At 38.7% G+C, this 24359-nt stretch overlaps 1 protein-coding gene across 8 annotated transcripts in view; it reads right to left on the bottom strand.

Moving 5' to 3' along the window:
- The window catches only part of LOC113586269 (transmembrane protein 74), a 34014-nt gene extending 10382 nt beyond the window's left edge, over window positions 1-23632 (bottom strand). For 3 of the 8 annotated variants that reach the window (XR_003411594.2, XR_003411597.2, XM_027024272.2), the window contains exons 1-2: window positions 23517-23632; window positions 23165-23213 (exon numbers count right to left, since the gene is read on the bottom strand). The gene's annotated coding sequence lies outside the window, so the exon portion shown is untranslated. Of the gene's footprint in view, window positions 1-1767; window positions 2361-18748; window positions 18824-19599; window positions 19736-22194; window positions 22539-23164; window positions 23214-23516 lie in introns of those variants that run through there. The other 5 variants (XR_003411593.2, XR_003411595.2, XR_003411596.2 and 2 more) reach the window with 5 other exon arrangements.
- Window positions 23633-24359: the final 727 nt, after the last annotated feature.

Raw genomic sequence — 24359 nt, 5'->3', positions numbered from 1 at the left:
CCAAACATGACTGAATTTTTGTATTTCTAATACTGACATATTTAAGTGCATACAATTAAATACAGTATAAAATAACATACGTGTGATTGTTTACAATGACCTGGACTTGGTGAAATGGTTGCATTGTCTATTTGAAATTCTGACTGCCCACGGATCTGTGGAGCTGTTTGAAAATTTTCTTCATAAACTTTCATTTAAAATTACATGAATCATTGCAAGCATGTGTGATGTTAAAGAGGCATTAAAAAAGATGGTGATGACCGTTTCAAGTACTCAGACACTGCCAAACCACAGCAATACTATGAGACTACTGTAACAACAAGACTAAGTAAAATGTCTGAGTGATATTAATGCAATTTCTGCTAGAGGAAAAGATGAAAAGTTGCACTTTTATGACTGAACAAATTTGAGAATGTGCTAGGAGCTGAATAAGGGATGTACACGTAGGATATGCACTTGCTGCTATTAGCATCAACTGATAGACTGAACAGTTTATACTACATGACCAATTTAGAAAAGGATTTTGAAAAAAAAAATTCACAGGAGTAGATGCAGCATGTTACATAGAACAAGCCCTCTTTTGGACTGCATAGCTAGGACTGATATACCTTCATTTGTGTGATCAAACCCACAGGGCAAACATGTCCAATCAGCATGTCCAAATGCACAAAATTACAGTCTGTTTTTCTTTCTATCTACATTAGCCACAGTGTAACCAAAGGACAAAAACAAAAAGCATGACAGACCATGTAATCAGGGAGCAGGCAATGGGAAAGTGCTATCCTTGAGTGACTCATGCGAATGAGTTCATAAAAAAAGACACATCTTCTGGGATTTTGGGCTGTCTGGCTTCCTGCATTACACTACGGGGATTTATTTTTACTTTTGCCCCAAATTCTGTGACAGTAATGTGAAAAGTGACATATGGATGTTCAATGACCTTTTAGGTTATGTACCCAGCATATAACAGCTCAAGGCTAATGTATTAGCAATGTAACTTCATTTTCATCCTCATTCCAGTTTAAACACAAAATGGCAAAGACACCTTAAAAAAAAACTAAATAGATGGAGGAAATAATTAGAAAATTATAGATTGACAATAATAAAGGAGACATAAGCACAATGCAGTAAATTAATCCAAACAGTGAATTATCTTATTGTGAAAGGGCCTGGGAAATGTTCAGATGGCATTCTTCTTGAAAAAAATGCAAAAGAAACATGCAAAAAAAGCCAGGCCTACAAAGTGAGCATGCATATAGAGCTGTATTATGGTGGGCTTGTATAGCCTTTGAAAGAGGACAGCATGCTTAGAGGAATAGTACCAGCCCAGTAAGAGCCAAGCACCACATATAGATCTCATTGCGGCTAACCATGGCCATTGAATTTACACACAGTGAACTATGGCTCCCAGCATACAGCATACCCATTACATAGGATGGGAGACTTACCAGGTGTGAATAGCCTGAGGTGAGACTCAGATTAATAGTTAAACTCAGTCATTTTCCACTTTGAACAAAATGAACTCAAAAGCTGCTATGTCATATCACAAATCCACAAATGTTGCTGGGCAACCATCCTATTTTGGCTACAGCAGATCTAGCTAGAGGGTTCCTTGTGAACTAGGGATCACCCACCAGAATAGAATAATTCAACTGGAACAAGAATGATAGGCTAGCAAAGACCTTACCTGACCAAGCCAATGTCAGAAAGAAGCCTCTGATAAAATGCTCTATCCCTGTACTGATCTGCAACAAAAGTATGTTATTTAGGCCAGAACCATGCTACAAAAAGACTGCATTATTTAGGAAGAAGATTCATGGAGGCATTGCTCATTAATCATGACTGTGAAGAATGTCTATTCTTAGGACATGATGTTTATAAATAGATAAAGTGTGACTGCACAAATATGTTTTCAATATTTATGTTTGATTATTATTTTTCAGTACATGAGAATGCCTGCTGAGATCGCAGACTCAGTTTCATTTTAATTTAAATGGTTACTGATCTGTGCAAATCTGTTCTCAAAATGAAATCTTTTATTCTAAATACCCAATTTTTTATCGTGTTTTCTGGAGCTGGTGTTTTCTGTGTTAGTAGAACTGTTGGAATCTGTCAAATGATGCAGACTCACAATATGATCATATCATAATAATTTCATACATTCAAGAGTTCATTTACACATGCATCTGCCCTAAAACAAACAGTTTGGAAGATGGTCCATTCTCTGGCAGAATCAGGGAGAGGAGCACACTGGCAAAGGGGTTTTAGATGAGATAGCTCCAGGTGTCAGGTGTCACAGCTGCAGGTTTTCATGGCCAACTGCTCTCTGACCTCTCCTCCAACTGCCTTATCCAGAAAACCTAAAACAGTTCAGTGGAAATACTACATTCAAGAATAGAATTTCACTGCACCAAAGTTATCAAAATATTTTCATTGCATTACTAGTGTGATCACATTGAAAATGTGGAATAGACAATACGAGCAAAAGGGATGTTATTAGATTATGTACAAACTGATGATAAGAAAAGGTACAAATGCCATAGCTAACACAAGCCCTAACCATAACCATTTGTTAAGAATTCCTATATATCCAATTGTACAAATTTGCAATCCTGGGATCATGTTATAGTATAATTAATACTTGCATTTTCCCAGGATTATATGGGGAACTTCAACTCCAAATAATTTATCTATGTGAATAAATATGAATTTTTTTTTTATGGGGGAAGGAAAAATAATAGATTAATATACAATAAAAACAAGTCCTTTAATAATATACTTGAGAGTGAGAACCTTTGTTTGCTCTGTGATATGAAAGAGGCTGAAAGCAAATTCCTTTATGTTTTATCACCCACTGACTTCAGACATTGTTTATTTTTAAATGTCTGAAATGAGAGTTTCATTCCAGTATATCTTAATGAGCCTGTCATGTTCAGTTTCACCATATGCACAACTATATGTACCACTTTGCCCTCTTTTGTATTATTTAGGCATGTTAGAAGAATCATATATTGCTGGGATGCAAATAGCTTAAAAGGAGCCTGTTCTGTAAGAATGGAAATGGTTATTGGGAAGATTTGTCATCCCAACATGACATGTGAAAGGTATGTGCTTTCTGTTAATATGGCCATGAGATAGCATTCTGAAAACGCTACAATGCTAGATTTTGAGTAAAGAAGGAATATGAAAATATTCTGCAAGTGTCAGAAGCTAAAATTACCTAGACGCCTTTTTGATAAGATATCCTCAAGGTGAACCTTTACAGCCCTTGAATTTACATAACAAACAAGCAGATGTGTGTTATAAGAGACTGTTAACCAAAGTCTTTATGGGCTATGCCTATGTATTTCATTTTATAAATTTATGTTTTGCAATTTGGTGAATATATCTTTACACTGTGTATATTTTTGTAACGGAATAGTTTTACATTCCTTTTGCTTTCCGCATATATTTCCCTTTGAGAGTGAATTGCATACCTGTCTCACATCCTTAAAAACATCTTGCCACTATCACAGTGAAAAAGGGATGGCTCTACTTTATACACAGGTAATGAACACATTCCCACTGAATGTGTGTGTGACAGAGGGAGAGAAGGAGAGAGGGAGAGAGGGAGCGAGCGAGCGAGACACAAGTGCATATTTGAAGTCTCTATATTCACCATAGGAGCAAAACGGGAACAAAGAGCACATCAGTGAGCTGGCAAAAACAGAAAGGAATAGCACTAGTTGCAAAAAAACCCAAAGTGTAGCAGGGATGCAGTAGAACATTGGTAATACTCAGTGTGTCTGACTTGAGCACAGGCACAGGGCGCAATGAGCAATACACAGCACTGCACGAGCGGTCCTGGGGGCTTAAATAGAGGGAGAAACAAAAAGGTAAACAAGGCGCAGGTGCAGGTGATCAATAATCAGGGTACTGGGAATGGGGGAAGGTGTGGGGGAGGGGTAGTGTACGTGTCCCTCTGGCTGGGTGCCTGACGCACCATGACAATATGATAGTTATCTAACTCACCATGTAAAAAGTCAGCTCGAACTGGTACAGATAATCAGGAGAAAATAAGATTTAGCAAAGTAATAAAGATATTCACACAAAATTACAAAGGATATCCATGGGATTAATTTGTTTTACATCCATCAGACTGTCTTAACATCATTGTTAAGACAAATCTAAATTAGAATTAAACAGGATTATATATCAGAAACCATTAGACCATATTAAAGACCTATAAACAGCATTATATTTCTACTATAGACTACTCAGAGCAACTGAAATGCAATGGTTTGTGGTAATTCAAGTCAGGTATTTCATCTGATCCAGAGCCACTGGCATGACAATTTACCCAAACAGCTATTGTGCTGTTGGTGCAAGAGATCAGTGCAGGACATCTCAAACAAAGGCAGCAACTGAAATGCTTAAAGGTGCCACAGCATGGAAAACTGTTTACCTAGGCACAGTTGTTTGGGATATTGAACCTACATACTGTGACATTCCATGAACCTAAAACTCTGTTGTCACCTCTTTCACATGTAAATCCTGCATAAGCAAAACAGGGTGGTAAAATGGACCAATTCTAAAAATCCTAGAGTGTTGTTTAACAGTCTTAACAGAATAATATTTATGGCCCTAATGTTTGCATACCCCAGCCCATGTTCTACTCCAGGTACAGCTGATACTTCATCAGTTCTGCAGGTATAATACCTTGAATGCGCAGTTTACAATCAATTATCTCTTTTCCTCACCCAGAACCGACTGCATATTCCCAATCAGTCTGGCTACAAACCGGCACATTCAACAGAAATAGCCCTCATAGCAGTCACTGAGAAACTTCATGCTGCTAAAGTTGCCAAAGTATCACCTGTCTCAATTCTTCTGGACATTTTGGTAGGCTTTGACACAGTAAACCACAACATTCTCTCCAACTTTGGTGTGACTGGCTCTGCATGGAGATGGTTTCAGTCTTATCTGGAGGGACGGGCCTACCGGATAACATGGAGAGGATCCACATCCAAACCATGTAGACTCTCCAACGGTGTTCCACAGGGCTCAGTATTAGGCCCTCTTGTCTTTGTATACTTGTAGTCTTGGGGATTTAAGATCTTCTCATGGCTTCTCCTACCACTGTTATGCTGATGTCATCCAGTTACTTCTTTTTTCCACCCTCCGACAGGCAGGTCTCCAGACGTTTCTCAGCATGCTTGACTGACATTGTGTCATGGATGACAGACCACCACTTGAAGCTCAACCCCAGTAAAACTGTACATCCCAGGAAGTCCCAACCCTTACCATCATCTCAGTTTCAAGAACTCGCTGGTATCACCATCTGAGGCTGTTTGTAGCCTGGGCATAACTTTAGACAACCAGCTGTCATTCTCAACTCATGTTTCAAATCTGATCTGATTTGGCCCTTTCTCTTGTAAGAAGCTACCCAGGTGCTTATGCAGTCTCATGTAATTTCAAAGATAGATTACTGCAAATCGCTACTTGCCGATCTTCCTTTAAGAGCCACCAGACCTCTCCAACTTGTCCAGAATGCAGCAGCATGACTAGTTTTCAATCTTCTGAAGTTCACTTGTCACTCCATTGCTGTGTTCCCATCACTGGCTTCCAGTAACTGCATGCATCAGATTTAAAACCTTGATGTTTGCCTACAAAGCAAAAATGGACCAGCCCATCCATATCTAATGTCAATGGTAAAAGCCAGATCCATACCTCGAGTACTTCGAACCTCAAGTATGGCTTGGCTTGAGTATACTTCAAGTATCATGGAAGACAAGCATCAAGACTATTCTCTGTCCTGGCTCCTAGATGGTGGAACAAACCTCTGCTTACTTTACAGACAGCAGAGTCCCTCACAGTCTTAAAACGCAGACTGAAGACCCATCTATTTGTAGAATATTTAAATGACTGAGCCTGACCCTATGCTGACTAACTGAAACTAGTACATATTGTAGGGTATTGTTTATTACACTGATTCTGACTGCTCCCTTGTTGACTAACAAACTCTAGTACTTGGTTATTGCACCTATTGTTATCTAGGATAGAGTTTGTGTATTTTGCACTAGGCATCAACATTGATCCCTGTATTCCAACAGTATTCAAGTTAATTGGTATATTGGACTCTAACCTACTCTACTGGCTAGGATGTATTCTATAAGTAAATGGCAAAGCACTTTTGTAAGTCACTCTGGATAAGAGTGTCTGCTAAATGCCGTAAAATGTAAATGTAAAAATATTGTGAAGAACCAAACGAAACAATGGGCATATGGTAAGCATTCATGTTAGTTTGCTCTGCACAGTTCACTAAAGACAGATTATCAAGCCTTGGATAGCATCAGTAAGGCTTCATTCTGTGAAAGTTTCATTCTGTTTGACAGTAAAAAGACGAGAATTCCAACTTTAGCATCACAAGTCCATCTACAACCTATAGCTATATAGCTAGCCAGTAACGTTAGTTACTAGCAAGCGCTACGTAACTAACCTAGGTTAGCTAACTCACTAGCTAAATAACTTATAGTATGATTACATTGCCAGCTATCTTAGTTACACGGATTTTCGTTTATTTCCATACCTGTCTCATTCAAAGAGATAACCTGTGTTGTCATATAAATCTGCAATATCTGCAGATGTATATTTGCCAGTTCCTTTGCCACGTAGCTAAATGTTTTAACGTATTTAAGGATAACTAGTTAATCAGCAAGACACAACTAGCTTAACTAGAGTAGCTCGCTAACGAACTATCCACGCCATAGCTTGCTAAATCGCTCCTAGCTAACGTTAGTTTCCTTGTCGCGGAAGTGGAAATGATTGACATTTGACAAGACATTTAATTTAAATCCGTTTTGTTGGGAGAACTGAAATTTCCTTAAAGGCAGGCACAAACATATAACTGTGGTTGGATACGTAAACACTGCATTTTTCACCTGACAGGATGTCCACTTTCATGACCCCAAAAAGGACATCGTACCACGCAACATGCATTATGAAAACAATAAATTATATAGGTTATTAGAGTTTAACATGTTAGAGATGAAAAAAAAACTAATTAGTGATGGTGCTTCACTGCATGATCCACTTTTGCAAAGCAGCAGATATTTTTGTCATTTAGGGGTGACCGAGTAGTACTAAAACCGATGGTAGTGATGTTGGACCTGTATCTTACAGGTGTTAATCTGTATCAGTATGCCGTTCAGTAGAGTCCTTTCATCACATCTGCATACTGTACAGAAACTATCAAATTAACCTTTTCTGCTCTTTGAAATGAAAAGATGTTATGCTGACCACTCAGAAAAGTAAGACGTTTTTCATTTTGGCATTTTCAGTGTTCCCGAGGTCAATATGAACTCTGACTAGCATTTAGAGGACGGGGCGAACGATCTGCAAGCTATGATATCACATGCCACGGCGAATGCAAGTTGTTTTTTTTTATGACATGTAACCTAGGTGAGCCAATGACAAATAATATCGATCAAGAATGAAATGCTTATCTAGTTCGTGCCATAAATTTCAACAGCTGTGATTGGTCTGTTAGTTGTGTTTTACCTTATTAAAATTATGGTTTTCCACTGTTTAGCACATTGGAGACAGCTGTGCAAGTAAAATATCATCCATTTTATTTTGAGCATGTGGAGATTCATAACTCAAATAACAAAAACTTAATGATGCATAAATCAACTACCAGGGATGGCAGGTGGGGAGGTGGGGTATCGCTCTGAGGCTCTGTGGTGCAGGGGGGCCACATCACTTAACAACATTCTCACTATATATACATACATATAGAAGAAGCAAAATCCTGTCTATGTACATTGTTTGATCAAAGGTTTGGTTTGTATACATGATTCATTTTTGCACAAGAGTTTTGAATCTGGCCACATGGTACAGCACCATGGACTTGTTGAACTGTGATTTCATTTGCGCATAAGACATTTACATAATGTAGGATGTGCCAGATGCAGTTAATTGTGTGCTGTTCTGCCAAAAAGACAAGTGGGGCTGCTGCAGACTGGCAGTCTAAATGGAAAGCAGAGAATGACGCAGCCCTTTGCTGCTCTGCAGTGGAAGTGTTTACTTGGCTGAGAAAACCTAAGAAATTCTACAGTTAATGTGCTCATTAGTCCTTCTGAACTGTACCGCTAATGTTTGGCTTGGCATCATTACTGTTAAACAAACCATTGCATTTGGGAATACAACTGTGAGTGACCACAGTCATATTTGGATTCAACTGTAGGATTAAGCCACTGCTACCTGCAACAATGCGAGATACAGTGTAAAGAATGGATATACACTGTAGACCCTTTCTAGTTGAATCCCTTCACAGAGAAATAATGGACAAAAGCAAAGTCAGAAACTACATTTATTTTAATAGACTATTGAAAAAAGGTCTTACATTCCATAATTAAAAAAGCATATTTTCCCAGTTTGGCACTAAAACTGTATGTAAAGGTTTGTAAGTAATTCATTATAATCTTTTATTTTGTCCATTTTGCATTTAGTTGTTTATTTAAACTGCAACATGGCCAAGTGTGTCATTTGTGAAATAAACTTTGTTTTCATAACCTTCCATTTAATCACTGTTCCATTTAATTTTCTAGTTCTGCTCCTTATTACATTCAAATGCCACTGGCCCAACTGCCCCATGTTGAACACCTAATCAGGATGGAGGTTACTTTGTAATTTTTCATCTACCTACATGACAAACTAGGCTTTTGCACTCTATGCACACGATGGCTAATTGTTCAAATATTTTATTTTCCGTAAGGAACTTATTTCGTGCAGTGGTAAAGACAGATAAAGAATTACAACATAAAATCAATACATCCATAAGCACATAAAAACCAGTGAGTAAATAAATAAAGAATTGGAGAGTAAAATGCACAGTAAAAGTATATCTAAGGGTTCACAAGGCAGAAAGCAGAAAGAACGAAGCTTTAATGTCTGATCTTTAGCTCTTTCTGTGATGCTGTGGAGAAAAAAGACTACCAATATGCTGGCGGCCACTTTCCTGCCCTGGGTGTTCTGTGCAATACAATTTTACATTTTATTAGTATTCACTATCATCAATGTAATGTTCCATGACATTAGAGAAACTTCCTTATCACTGTTTCACCCTGAGATTATTTAAATTTTACAGCCTCCTTGCGTTTTGCTCATATTTATTTTCTCTCTCTCTTTCTCTCTCTCTCTCTCTCTCTCTCTCTCTCTCTCTCTCTCTCTCTCTCTCTCTCTCATCATTGGTAAGTGGTTGGTCTAAAAATGTGCCTCACCCATTTATTTTCAAAGGCTGTATTCTTAGCCTGGTAAACAGGAACAGCAGTATTGAATGAGTTCTAGTAGTATTGGGAGAGGAGAGTGACCTGGTCTGCTCTTGTCTTGGGTCACCTAAAGGTCATTATACTACATGCTTATCAGTACAATGATCATAACACCAGCCAGGACCCTGTCCTTAGGCTAAAGGTGCTATTTTTTCCCTTTCAACTAGACAAGATCAATATCTTCCCATATACAGCCTATTACAAATAACAAAGCATCAGCTGTTATGCCATGTTACCTGTTTTCTCCAGAACAAAGTGTGCTGAGATTGCTTTTAACTCAATACAGCTAAAAGTGTGCCTTTCGATAACAGTAGTTTCCACTCTCCATTAACCTTGTGGCATACTAGGATCATACTGTGGAGCACACTGCTATGCTTGTTCCAGCCTGGGGATATGTCTTATGATGTATGGAATTGCACTTCTCTTGTTGTGGGGCTGTAGCTTTTGGCACAAAATGCCATGATATGTCTGGAGGATATACAGAATACACCATTTTAAGGTGTACAAATTTCCGTTTAGGAAACACAAATATATTGAAAATATCACCATCTAATAAACCCCTGCTGCAGCAAAGTCCCTGTTCACTGGCGAAAGACCTTGCCTGCTGGGCACTTCTGCTGTCACCTGCCGGGGTGGAGGTAGTTGGGGGAAGTTCTCCGTCAAAACACCCTCAGAGTGTTGTACCTGTGGTTGCCTCTGCTAGCTATTGCTGAGTCCATAGACGACTACTGATCATCTGTCTAGCTTGGCCAACTGTGCTACAAATCCCATTAGAAACAGGACAGAAGACCATTAGTGCACCCTGTTAGACTTCAATATCTACACATTCACCCTGTCAACCATTTCTTTTTGCCAAGGAAATAATGTCCAGTAAGTAAAAAAGTAATCTAGCTCAGTTCTAACCAAACTCATTTACTGGTGACAGCTATGTTCATTTGAAAAAGTAGTGGTACAAACATGCACACACACAAACACAAACACATACAAGCACTGGAGGAGTAAATAAGTTATGCAGTAACTTGTCAAAATGGTCTGTTCCAACTAATAACACAAACAAGAACAAGAATACACACACTTAAAATATGGAATTCATAACTCAAACAGCAAATCTTTAAGGAAAGATGCAACAATGTATGGATTACTATAAATGTCTTACTCCTGTTTAATCACCAAAGCTCTTCTGCATAGTTCTATTCTTAAATTATTCTCCTATTTATACCAACTTTAGGTATAGATTAGATGTAATGTATTCTAACTAAAAACAAAGATGTTCAAATATTCCATTAGATTTTTGTGGGCAGTGGTTAAGGAACTTGACTAGTAATCAGAAGGTTGCCAGTTCAAGCCCCACTGCCACCAAGTTGTTGGGCCCCTGAGCAAGGCTCTTAACCCTCAATTGCTCGAGTTGTGTTCAGTCATAATTGTTAGTCACTTTGGATAAAAGCATCAGCTAAATGCCATAAATGTATCACTGTTTCATACCTTACAAACGGTTTTGATTAGAGTTGATTGTAGATATGTCATTTTCACAACATGCTGCTGTTTTTTTATATGAAGACCAAGCCTCAATGCTAAAGAAGTATTATTGCCAGTAGAAAATGCCATAAAACATTAGGTGTGTCAAAATCAACAGCTGAGTACATTGTTAATAAGCAAGAACTGAAATGACCTTATATCCAGATAACAAAGCACCACAAGAATACTTTGTCATAAACATAAACTGTTGAACAGATCAAAAAGCACAAAAATGACATTATAGGATAGAATACTAGATGTGAACCACTGGTTTACCTCAAGAACAGAAGATCAAGAATTCCACTTTCATAAAAAATTACATAATTTGCCTTTAGAGTAGTGTTGGTCTTACAGATGGACAGAATAAGGAAAGTGTGGAGAAAAAAAGGATGTGGTCATGATCCAGTACTTACTGCTTTGTGAAACATGGAATCATAGCTACAACATATGGACAAAAGTATAGGGACACAATTCAGGTGTTTCATTCAGTCACAGGTGTATAAATCGACCAACTAGTCTGCCTTTACAAAGTTTACAAACTGCTTTCTTTGAAATAATTGGTTGTTGTAAAGAGCTCACTAAGTGCTTTAAGTGCTTTACATCACTTTGTCTGATGCTTGATATTGTGAGTGGTGATGCAAGCATAATATCAAGCATCAGACAAAGTGGCGTAAAGCACACTGCCACTGGACTCTGGAACAGTGGAAATGTGTTCTGTGGAGTGAAAAATCTCTATCTGGCAGTCTGATGGAGGAGTCTGGGTTTGGAAAATGCCAGGAGAACATTACCTGCCTGACTGCATTGTGCCAACTGTAAAGTTTGGAGGAGGAGGCATAATGCTATGAGGTTGTTTTTTTAAGGGTTTGCCTATGCCCCTTAGTTCCAGTGAAGAGAAATCTTAATACTTCAGCATACCAAGACATTTTGGACAATTGTATGCTTCTAACATTGTGGGAACAGTTTGGGGAAGGCCCTTTTCTTTTCCATCATGACCGTTCCCCAGTGCACAAAGCAAGGTCCATAAAGGCATGGTTGGCTGAGTTTGGTGTGGAAGAACTTGCCTGGCCTGCACAGTCACAAGCTTCACTGGCCTGCACAGAGCCCTGACTTCAACCCCATCAAACACCTTTGAGATGAAATAGAATGATTGCGAGCCAGGCCCTCTCATATAACATCAGTGTCTGGCCTCACAAATGCTCTTCTGGATTAATGGGCCAAAATTCCCACAGACAGAATCCAAAATCTTGTATAAATCCTTCACAAAAAAGAGTGGAAGCTGTTATAACTACAAAGGGGGAACTAATGCCTATGGATTTAGAATGGGATGTCATAAAAGCTCCTATATGTGTAATGTGTAGTTGTCCATGTAGTGTATGTGGGACTAATAGGGGAACTAGCAGACTTGATGTGGTGAATAAAAAAAATGGTGCAGAGCTAGAGTAGAGAACCAAAACAACAAAAGGTGAGCCCCTGTCCTACTTATGGACTGCACTATAATTTAAAGATCCTCACTTTATCTAATGGCAGATGAGAGTAACATGATATATGTGGACATATAAAAGGTCATATAAAACCTTGATGGTAACCTGCAAGAACTTGTGTAGTTAGTAAAAGCAACAGTAATTTTGTTGCCAGTTTTGTTTGGATGTATTGGTAGACTGTTGGCTTTTTAATCCTTAATTTAAAAATTACACTTACTTTTTTAAAGAAGATTTTTGACTGATTTTTTTTCCTGTGAAGAGCTTATATTTATTTTGAGGTTGACATTAAAATAATAGGAGTTTGTATTTTTGTACAATGTTTTGTCACAGCAGGGTTAATACTCCTTTGAATGACCAAATTGCAGTGCAGATAAGCAATGGACTTTCTCAAGCTTCTGTATTTCACAGATATGGCAATGAAAAGTTTAATTTACTTTCCAATACAGAAAACTTCTTACTTCTTGTCTTTGACACAGTGCTTAGATGCTGAAGGTTAGAGGAATGAAACTCCAGAAAAGACAAGGAATATAACCAAGGTTTCTCTTAAAACATCTTCTAAAAGCATATTCAAAGAGAGAGACAATGCCAATGTCTGGACACGGAAGAGCGATAGGAGCATTTCCTGTTTTTTCATAGCTCTACCACTCTAGCAAGGTTATTAATGATATCACATTGCCATGGCAACACTAATGCAGGTTCTGATTCACATGGCTCTTCTTAGAGGGCTGTAAAGTGGATTTATCATGGGTTCTACTGCCATTACCCACCTCTGGTAAAAAAAATAAAAAAAATCTAATGACATTTTTTGTAATGTTATAAATGTTTACAATGTTTTCGGATTGAGGAATGTTTGGCACATGTCATTTTCATTAGAAATGTAAATTTAGGTTCCTCCTATGTCTTATACATAATATACAGAATCTACCAGAAAGTTATAGTATCTTTATTCAGATCAGTTAAACAAAAAAAACTGGGTCAATGCAGGTTGTGTGATTTGAGCCCAAGCTCCAAGCAGATGGCCTCTGCCAAAAACAAGTAAATAAGGATAAGAGCAATTTTGTAAAGGTGAGTGAAATAAACTCCATTTAGTCTGTTACATAAATAAACTACCAGTTAATGATGGTGATACCTCTGTTGGCTCAAACCTCTGCTGTCCAGTGTAAGCAGAAATTTCATTAGTCATGTACTTTAAGATGCACCTGTATTCACAGTTCACGGAATTAACCTTAGCCGCATCAGATTAGTCCACATCAGCATGGAAGCAGCATGCACCCCCAACTGAAATCTGATTCCAGGCCACTGTGCTATTGCCAAACAGCATAGTATCTCTGCTAATACCAGGAGCTTACAGTTCCAGTGCAGCACAGCAGATGTACCACTAAGGATGGTAGTATAGGCATCATCTCATGCAGTATGCTCACATGAAATGTGTTTTTTCTAGTTTTAGAGGAGGCATGCAGCTGTATAAGTCTGGGATTCATGAATCTCTAGCCTAAAATGGTGTCACCCTAAACTCTGATCATTTATCATAGTGAATTATATCATATACTGATTTCATTTTGCTCTCTGTTTTACTGCACAAAACTAGGTGGTGTACTCAGGCAGACAGACTGACTTATGGGACATCCCGTCAATGTATGCACACTAAACAGACAAAACAAATATGGATTTAAATGATAAATAACTGCATGAGAGAAACTTCGGCTTGTAAGTACACATTTAGCTTAACTTTATAAGTGCATTTAATTCTGTTTAAAGTAATTATTATTATTGCTAATGAAATATTTCACAGTAAATAAATATAAAACTGGACAAACTGCTGACGGTGGAATTGATTTTGTGGATCAGTGAAGTTATACATTTGGAAAGATGAGAATATAAGGAGATTTGTCTCAGAAGGCTGACACCTTCGATGTGATGAGGTTTTCGTTCCAAGTGCTAAATCTGTGCACAGAATACATCACGTCACCACATAAGACAGAGTGCCAAAATTAAATGATACCAGTTAGTAGTAAATATTGATTCCAGCTTCATTTTCAATTAACCCTTTAAATGAATCACTGTATTACTGACTTGATATTTTAATAGCCCCATGCGTTGTAATAAGCTTTACCAATCATCAAGAGACAAATAGTAGGCATTTAACTCTACTGGTGCTTTGTCATACTGACATAATATTCATTAAGCAAGAAACAATGCATTCTCATTTATAACCTACTTGCATTGACTATCTTATCTTTCACTGTTCTCTTTAATAACCTACTGGCATTTGCTGGTGTATCTTTCATCCATTCTGAACAACAGGGACTGCTGCATGAGAAATGGAGCCAGATCAGTGTTTAGCATATTAGAAAATAAAAAAAAAAATCATATGAAAACATGATTATTACACAAGCCAGTCTTAGTACTCTGATCTGACACCATACTTGTGTACATCTCAGTTACTGCTCACTTTCATGTGAAGTCATCCTAAGTGTAAGGAAGGGGCATATATCTGTCATTTTTAAACAAAAAAACAACAACAAATGTTCACATTCATACACATGGAGCTTGGGATTAGACAAGTGCGTGCAAGCACCAGAGCACAGGGTTCCCAGGGAGATGCTATTCTTTGCAGCCCTGCTCAGTGATGCTCCCATCAGCCCCAGGCCAAACAGGGAAAGGAAAGCACTTCACTTATACTTATCTTCAAAAAAACCCAAAAAAAACAGAAGACCTTGTGGGATTGGACTGAACAGTTTTCTGTGGAGATCTGCACATCCTGTAGCAGCTCCCTGCTCATGTCACCTGTGAGTTTTTATTTTTATTCAGATGTCAAAATACTAGGGTCAAACCAATCAAGAGGATGATTTAGAGAAAATTGAAACTACAAGTCCATCAATGAAAAAAAAAACAAATTTCTCCTTCTGCTAGTGTATGCAGGTAATGATATCATTCCATGACTGGCATGTTGCCAAACCAAAGCTGACAATGTTATTATTTCTCTCATTGATTAGACCATATGACTCAAATTTTATGCTCTTTTTATCACTGCCCAGGAAACACCCTTGGAAGCTGCTACAGCAAAGGACCACCCTATAAATTAGAAGAATTGAGGTTAGGAAATAGCCCTTGAATGGCACTTCAGCATGCTTCTCAAGATGGTGAATGACAATAAGTAACCATTTTGATGCAGCACTCAGACACCTGTCTTGCCATTCCCCCCATAAGACAAGCCACAGAGACTCTTATCCCAGTAAACGCTTCAGTGACAGCTGTGACAGTAGGCAGACACCCAATGTGCCTTGGGGATGATCTGAGGTCAGTCCCTGGGGTCTGCTCTCTCTGCCACATTGGCCTATGCAACTTTAATTCCCAAAAGTCATGAAAGTCACCAAAGACTTACCCATTCAATTGTGGTGTAGTGTACTTAGTAAACAAAAATAATGCTATCCTTCAGCACTACCCTTCATCACATCAGTAACGTAGTGGTCAATAGCTAATATGTTAAAAAAGGATGCTATTTTGTAAAAAAAATACATACATAGCAAATAGGTAATAAATACCTGAATAAATACTAGTGTTTAAAAATGCCACAGCACAGCCCCATCCTCCTAGACTTTTCTCTAAGTTTTAGTGATGTCCTGTTTGTGTGTGTATGTGTGTGTTTGTTGCTACACCCCTCCCCTGTGTCACACCAGTCCCTTGTCACTTCCCATGTTAACATGTGTATTTAAAGTCCTGTTTAGTTGTTAGTCTCTGACTGTGTTTGATCTCATGTAAGATGCTGTTAGCCACTTTTCATGCTTTTAGACTTGTTTATCGCTTGTTACATTTTTGTCTTGTTTACATTCAGCATCCTTATTTGTGTTTAGCTTTCATTTTTTTTTATTACGTTATAATAAACATCTGTGCATCTGCAACAAGGCTCCTTCCTACATCCTGCCACACTTCCCCATCATTAAAGAAACACCCACCATTAAGGGATGTTGTGAGCTAAATTGAAAGGGAAGAAAGGAAAGAAGGAGGACCTCCATAAGGATCCTACTTCCAGGTCAGAAACAGGGTCAGGGGACTCAGACAATGAGGATGCCCCCAGTGGCTAAAGCTACACCCAGAGCATGCCACTCTAGAGCCTGCAAGCATTTCCATGTGTCCTTCGGAGAGGCTTCACCGCGGCACCTGAGTTGTTATGGGATGTTTCCTTACCCAGAACACAAGACCCCAAAGCCTGTGTGCCTGCCCGTCAGCCAAAATCAGGAAAGGTGGAAGCATCACCAGCAATTGATCCCAAGGCAGGCATATCATCTGACATGCATTCAGGCTTGTCTGCCAAAAAAGCGGAGATGCCGGCACCACCCAAGCCAATGGCAAGCACCTCTTCCTGGACTAACTGGCCCTCACCTCAACTGGAGATTGGAGGACTGGCTGGTCTTTCTTCCAGTCTCATTGCACTCCTTCCTGCTTCCTTGTTTGATCCCCTTTCACATGTAGCTGTTCCCATTACTGTCCCTATCCCCGTCACTGTTACCGTGTCAGCCCCTTTGTCTCCTGTTGTGCCTGTCCCTGTGTCTGTCATTGTTATGATTCCTGTCTTCCTCCCCTCTGTCCTGTCCACATTGGCCCACGTCAGGCCCTCAGTCCTCAGGCTACTCCAGATAGGCTGGCGTGCCAAATTGAACATTAGTAAATTATTTGTTTTCTCATATAATATTCATAAGATGATGAGCAAAGTATATGACAGCGTTAAACCTTAGCATTCCCTATATTCCACAATGTGAGTATGCACCGTCTTCCAGACAGGTAACACCAAGTTCAACAGTGCTCCCTACCCTCAGAGAATATCAGCTCAAGTGCACTCAACAATGATCATGCTCTGTGCCTAATGGAGTTTTTCACATTACTACAAGAAGAGTTAATTTTCCTAAGTGTTTTAGCAAAAGGTCAGTACACTCTTTGATCTTCACACATGCAGCGTACGTGCAATGCATTACAAAAGGTTGGGCAACATGCTGCATTCTAATATGAATTGGGTTATACATTTTTATTCTTTAGCTGTGCCCATGGATTGGAGAATACCATGTGAGCCTCTAAAAAGCATTTCATATCTCTAAAATAGGTTCTGCATTATATTAAATGTCTATAACACCTGAGTACAATGAGCTATTTACAGGTTATACACTTCATGTTACTTAATCCTACAGTACATACATTTTGCGTACTTATATTGTGTACTAACACACATCTGTGTTTGTGAGTACATATTGTGATATCCTGACATTGCAACAACCATAAATCAGTTCATCAGCCAATGTATGTTTATGTGTTTTTGTTTTTTAAAAATTATAAACCATCTCATGTTTTTTTTAGAACCGTCAGTGTTAGCTCGAAGTAATCTACTGCTTCAAAAGTACACACTCTGGAGTTGGAGTTCATATTTCCCAGGAACTGATCACATTAACAGCTCAGTTTAACAGCTAATGCAGCCAGCAATAAATCATTTCGCACGTGTTTTGAAGCAGCTAGTTAGTACAGCTAGTAGTAGCCTAGCGCTCTTCCTTGTTGCAGCATCAGATGACAGAGTGAATTATGCATCTTTCCTGTCAAGGGATTCGTTCAACGTAAAGAGTGATCGCATTCGTAATCTGGAGTCAAACATGTAGTTTCTGTCACGCTGTGTAACGGTGAGCGGTAAGGGGGCGGACGCATGTGCGGAGAAGAGCGAGATTTCCAGATCCAGAGTTGTAGTCAGAATAGTCCAGGGTCATAGAGCAAACACGGAGCGTTCGAGGATACATGATCCAACAAACAAAAACACACGAAGGCAAACAGGGGAGTCAGGCTATAACAAAAGACGCTAGAAAGAACTCAGAGGCTAACAAACACGAAGGCTAGGAGAAACACAAAGGCACGGAGTATAAACTTAGATACAGGCTTTCAGGTATTCTGACATTCAAACATTAAACCAAACACAGAAACACAACCACTCAAATAAACAATGACCAGCCAAAACACAGGGCACACAACTGGGTTTAAATACATGAACTTAACTAGAAACGAGGGGCGGAGAAAACGAAACTACGGCATGGAGCTAAAAGACACACGACTGGGAAAACATGGAACATGGAAGCTGGGAGGGACTATTCGTGACACGCTGGTTGTGGCTGAGGTGGTAAACAGCCATAGACGTAGGTTAACGTATAGCAGTTACAGTTATATAGCTAGCTGACGTTTGTTAGTTATAGCAGTTAACGGTTAAATTAGCAGTTATAGCTAATGTCTGTTAGCACTAGTCGGGATCACTTCACCGGCAGTCTCAAACATTTCTTTCTTGATAACAGTTAAACACTGAGTAAAGAGTACGGGAGTAACGAAATGTTGAAAACCGTTAAATTCACAACACTAGCAGTCATGATAAATTAGTTAAGGTTAGCAAACCTTAGCTGAGGCTCAATGATTAGCTACCTGTTCAGGTGGAAATGAGCTGGCTAGGTAAGTCAACTTGGCATCCGTTTTAAAGTCCTCTCGGCTCTAAGCTGTCTTCAACTTTCAAATGCTTTGCCGATATTTACTCACATTGTACTACGTCTCTGTTCATGGAGCTGTTTAGAAAGAGGCGGAGGCTTTTTTTTTTGGCTAGAATATAATACCAACTCTCTTGATCCCGTTCGTTGGCTTGCTTAAAGCTGCAGCACGCTGTGGCAACCAGGGCTGTCAAAATGATAGTGGGAACTGGGCAGTGTCCGGGATCACAGGCAAAACACAGACATTCCACACCGGAATGGAAATGACAAAGGAGAACACACTGGCTATAGCACTTGGGGAATCCTGGATGTCAAATCATCATATTTCCTTGATCTCTGTTGATATATCGTGGTCGTATTATGATTTATTACAGTAAATATGTTATGGATTATTCCTTGAAGAAGACATGGCTATTTAACTACACAAGTAATTACTGATGATGCATTAATACCAGATAGCCTAACTCAAATTGTTCAAGACAATTTGATGGCAATTGGTGTCCAGCTGGGTGAAGTAGGGCAGCATGACAATGCCTAATATAAAGTAATGCATCATAAAGTATCATTTTTGTGTTAGACTGTAAGCCAGTTTAAAAACAAAGGATTATTTTTTTTATATACATCTTGCACAGTATACACACAAAACCTGCTTAAGTGTCATGATCACATTGGAAGATGAAGCTGATGTTGTGGATAACTGCATTAACTTTATTTTCAAGTAGATATATCATTGTGGGGGTTAGTGCAGGTGTCTTCTCCCATCACGGCAGACTGATGGCTGTCTTCCTGAACATGGTTGCTTGACCAGTCTAAAGGCTTGTTCTCTGGCAGAGATGGATTCAGAGTGGCACAGTCTCTTTGGGCAAATGTTATAATAACCCAGTGGACTCCTTTCATCCTGACACTCTTAATGGATACTCTGAGCACACTGTAGAGAAAAGAGCACTCAGTCTTTCACAACACTCCCCCCCAACACTTAAACAGAACAAAAAGTGCAAAGCACAAACAGCTCAAAAACTCACCAAAGCTTTACTGATAATCTGAGAAACTAAAAAAGGCTCTTTTTGTTTTTGACTGCTAGACACATACTGTGGTGATAATCCATATGTTATATACACAATACACTACACATTGTGCATACACACTGCCTTCAAATGTTGGTTTTCTAATTTCTAATGTTGCCACTTAGTGAATAAAGCTTTGAGAAAATGCACCATATGCCTATGACTGCATTTATGTTTGTTTACAAGACAATTTTAAGAGACTCCACTGGATCTCCACTGGGTAAGCAACATGCAGTGATTACTTGTGTGATCACTTGTATGACCAGGTCTGATTGTCATAGTAACGCAGCACTATGCAGTGCACAGCTATTGTGGGTGCTACATTAAAGGGGACAATTCCCATGACCAGGTCACTGCTTCATGTTTTTAACTTGAAAGTAACTGTACTGCAGATTCTCTAGCCTAACTACCAGTTACATGAAGTATTTTCTGATGAGGCTATTTGCAGGATTAGCCCTCACAGTGAACCTGTTCAGGGCTGAGTGAGGTCTCACCACACTAGCTATCTTTATATTGGACTTTGGTGCAACATGATTACTTGTTTATGGCAGAATACCTTGTTAAGAGTAGTAGATTCTGCCTGGCTAATCATACTACTGGGATCAAAAGTAAATTGGATTTAGGAGGATATATGTATCCAGCTCATATGTAACTAAGGAAAAGGACACTGTTGAACTGCATCACTGAGATAACACCATGTGCACAATGACATATACCATAGCAACACTAATTTTCCCAGTGATGGGGCATTTCAGAAGTCTGTTTTTCATGGCTCAAGAACATAAACTCCTCTCATAACCATGGTATGCATGTGGAAAAAAAAGATAATTGACCACCTGCCTTTATCCAAAGGGCTAAAAAATGTTAGGGTGTGGGAAGTCATTGTGCTTTCTGCAAAGCTCATACTGAAGCCATGACAAGCTAAATGTCAGGCCAATACCACCCCTATGAGCTAGCTTTCTATCATCATCAGAGGGCTTGACCATCATGACATATGTACTTTGTCACAAGCTGGCCTATGCTTTCTCTATCTAGCCTACCTACCAACATCAAAACACTTGAACTCCATTAACACCCCTTGGGCAGAGTGGAACTTTATAAAACAGGAGACGGCAAAACGTGTTTTCACAAGATCTTTGCTGATCCTTGCTGTCGTCATAAAAACAGTCCTCAATTAGCATTTGTGACCTTTTACATTCTGAACAATTTGAATTGCACAAGAACTCAATAAATACGCACCGAACAGCTCAGTTTTAATCCTTCCCTCTGACTAATACACTCAAATGATAGTGGCCTAGTAAGTTTGAGGGGTGAATACATGAGTGCCCTTTAGCACACCTGCGTGGGAGAGATTATGCTTATCAGGAGAGGGGATGACTGCATTAAATTTTAATGGACTGGAGCGAACCCGAGGTGGCCTTCTTAGGCATTGCTCTGTGAAATACATGAGAAAAGCGAATGTACTGGTCTGTACAGCCAGTCTGTACTCAAGGCCTATAATAAAATGTAGGCATACAAATCAGCAAATAATCGAAAAGAAGTTTCAAAGATGTGTGTGTGTATGTGTGCGCATCACCTTTAACATGACACTGCTAAAATACCAGTCATGGGGAAACAATTCTAAACTTAGCCTGTAGATTTCATCATGAAAAGAAGGGGGTCTTGACAAAGACTTGAGAAGTGACGTCACACAAACAGGCAGAGAACCTTCCCTGACTAGAGCTCCATGTGTCCTTCCATTCCACACACTCTTGTGAAAACAACCATGGGAGCTTGACCGAACATGATGAAGACAGTTCTGAAAATGCAGCTGAAGCTGCAATTGGAAGTTCTATTAGCACCAATATTACTTTCTTGTCACTGTAATATTTGACTGCAGGTGAATTATATTTTAACATTATGTTCTTCTTGGTCTTATTGCTGCTGTTACATTACAGACATTCTGAAATAAAGAGAATGCTTACAAATTTGTACAAATACATACTTCTTACAAAGGCTTCACCTTTGGTGAAAAGAACAGAAAATGCTGTGATGTATCATAATGTAAAGCATATATACACCACAGAATGTAAGTATTTGAAGTGCTTTGTAAACACAGACTCAGTAGGCACTTTGGCATTCTTTATAGTACTTGTTGATGACATTACTATAACCTCTGTTGATAGAAACTACTTAAAAGGCATTTCTGTGACAAAACATGAACTTCTGGGTCAAATGTGCTCAGGCATTTCAAACAACAGATCTTCTGATTTCAATTATGACAAGAACGGCCTAGCTGTACATAACAATTTATGATTGAAAAATGTTTTTTATTGCTCTGACAGTTCAGGATACGTAAGGGTGATTCTCACTTACATTTCATTCAAGATTATGAAGCAGTACATGAGGCTGCAAGCCATGTTCCTCCTTCCAAATGAAGTACATACCTATACACTGCTAATCTTTACCTCTTGTACCATCAGGAAGGAAGGAAATTACTTAATTATTTATCTGGATATAGAAAGACAGATATAGATAATGTGTTCCAGGTAACAAAGGGACAAGAAAATATTCATATCTGGACCCTTAACAGTTATCAAGGCATAGTTGAAATGTATGCTGTTTTTTCCCTCTTGTGCACATAAAGAAATCTGTGAAGCTACACAGCATGTGTTGTGTTTGCATCTGCTGAAAAATAAATGAAGAATATATTCAGGAACAGTTCTGTTTCTTTGTCCATGAAAACAGCATCTACAAAGTATTTAGATAAGGCAGATTGTATTTTGAACTGACAGAGAGATTGGATGTGGGTTTGGATCCCCTCTTAGTGACTGGATCCCCTCTTTGTGAGTAATGTTGGTGTGCAAAGTACAACAAATAAATCTGAATTAAAAAATATAAAATTTCTTTTGGAATTTTCCTAATTGTGCAATGTTAAATGAAGCTACAGCTCAGATAGGTGTAACCCGGGCTTTGAAAAGTGTGAACAGCGTGGTGCTCCTGCCAGTTTAGTTAAAATATAAGGAATGTGAGAAGTGTTCCCTTATTCCACAAGCATGAAGACAAAACAAACAAAACTGATCATATTGGGTCAAATTATAGCATCTACATGCATACAAGACATACTGTGTAACTATGGGGATCATTATTTCATTAAAGTTTGGATCATGGATTAGTCAGCAGCCTCTACAGTAATTCAAAACTTATTTATTTAGCTAGTTAGGTATTGTAACCAAAAAAACCCACCCCAAAAAAAAGAACTGATCAATGACATCTTCAAAAATAAATTATCAGTAGAAAATATTTAATCTTACCCTTTTTGTTTTCCTTGTCCAACTCATGCTGAAGCCAAACAGAAAATCTCTGTGTAATAAAGTAGGTCTTTGTAGATAAATCGGCGTCAATAAATCCCAAAAATGGCTAGCAAGTTCTGTATGCCTCATTAAACTTGCTAAATGTTTTTTTTTTTGTTTTTTTTTTTTACATAAGCCTGTACTTTAGTGAGTTCTGTATCACAAGTTCAAAAAGGAGGTGTAAGTTTGTAGGTATTATGTGAATAAAGGGCAAATATATTGGAATATAGGCAGTGGGGAAAGTTAAACAAGACTTCACACAACCGCATAAACACAGAGAACTTTAAACTATAAAATAATAGGTTAACCTCACATTCTCCATATGTCTTATTCTTGTCCAAGTGGACCTTTAAAAAGTCCAGAGTGTCTCTCCAGCTGAGCAGTAAATGGTAGCGAAAGTGTAGCTTTCACTCTATTCAAGCTGATCCATAGCCGTCTGTCAAATGGCCAGAGCAAGGGAGAGCCTCAAGCAAACAGCTCTTATCTCGCCATTTCAGCCTGCTGCTCCTAATCTAAGCCTGCACTCTTCGAGGAGCTTTGCGCGTGTTCTAAAGGGAAGCTCATGCTTTACGACCAACTTTTCCTGGACTCAGTTTAACATATGAATGAGTTTGTACCTGTGAGCTGTCACAACAGTCACACAGGTGGCATCCAAGTTTGAAGACAGACTCCATAATTGCCACACCTCACATGAGATTTCCATAACTAGAGAATATCAACAATGCATTCAGCAAAATGGAGTTTCATGGCAGGTTAAGCCTCCTTGCTAAAATGACTATTCAGATGGCTAGTTAAATGTCAAATGCCCTGCTATGTAAAATGAACAGGTTATATACATGAGCAGGGGAAAATAACTTTTACAATAGGATTAATTACTGCATTCGTAAACAGTATACACACATGTATTCTTGAAAAAGGGGCTTACAGCAACAAGTTCTCACAACTGCAAATTCATAAGAAAGCACAACCAAACTCATTCGAAAATAACACCTATTTAGGAATAGATCTTGTGCCAGGTTTCCCATTCATATCATTCTTATGATGTCATTCATCCTAAATCTAAAGACATTTCGCTTGCTGTAAGTTGTACAAATTTTGGTGAGATATAGAAATTTGTTTCAAGTGCAGTCCAGTCACACTAAAAACAAAATCAACT

The sequence above is a fragment of the Electrophorus electricus genome, chromosome 10 (assembly GCF_013358815.1).
Source record: "Electrophorus electricus isolate fEleEle1 chromosome 10, fEleEle1.pri, whole genome shotgun sequence".
NCBI classification, from domain to species: Eukaryota; Metazoa; Chordata; class Actinopteri; order Gymnotiformes; family Gymnotidae; genus Electrophorus; species Electrophorus electricus.
Note: the sequence above shows the minus strand (reverse complement) of the source record. Positions and strands in the feature narration are given on the sequence as shown.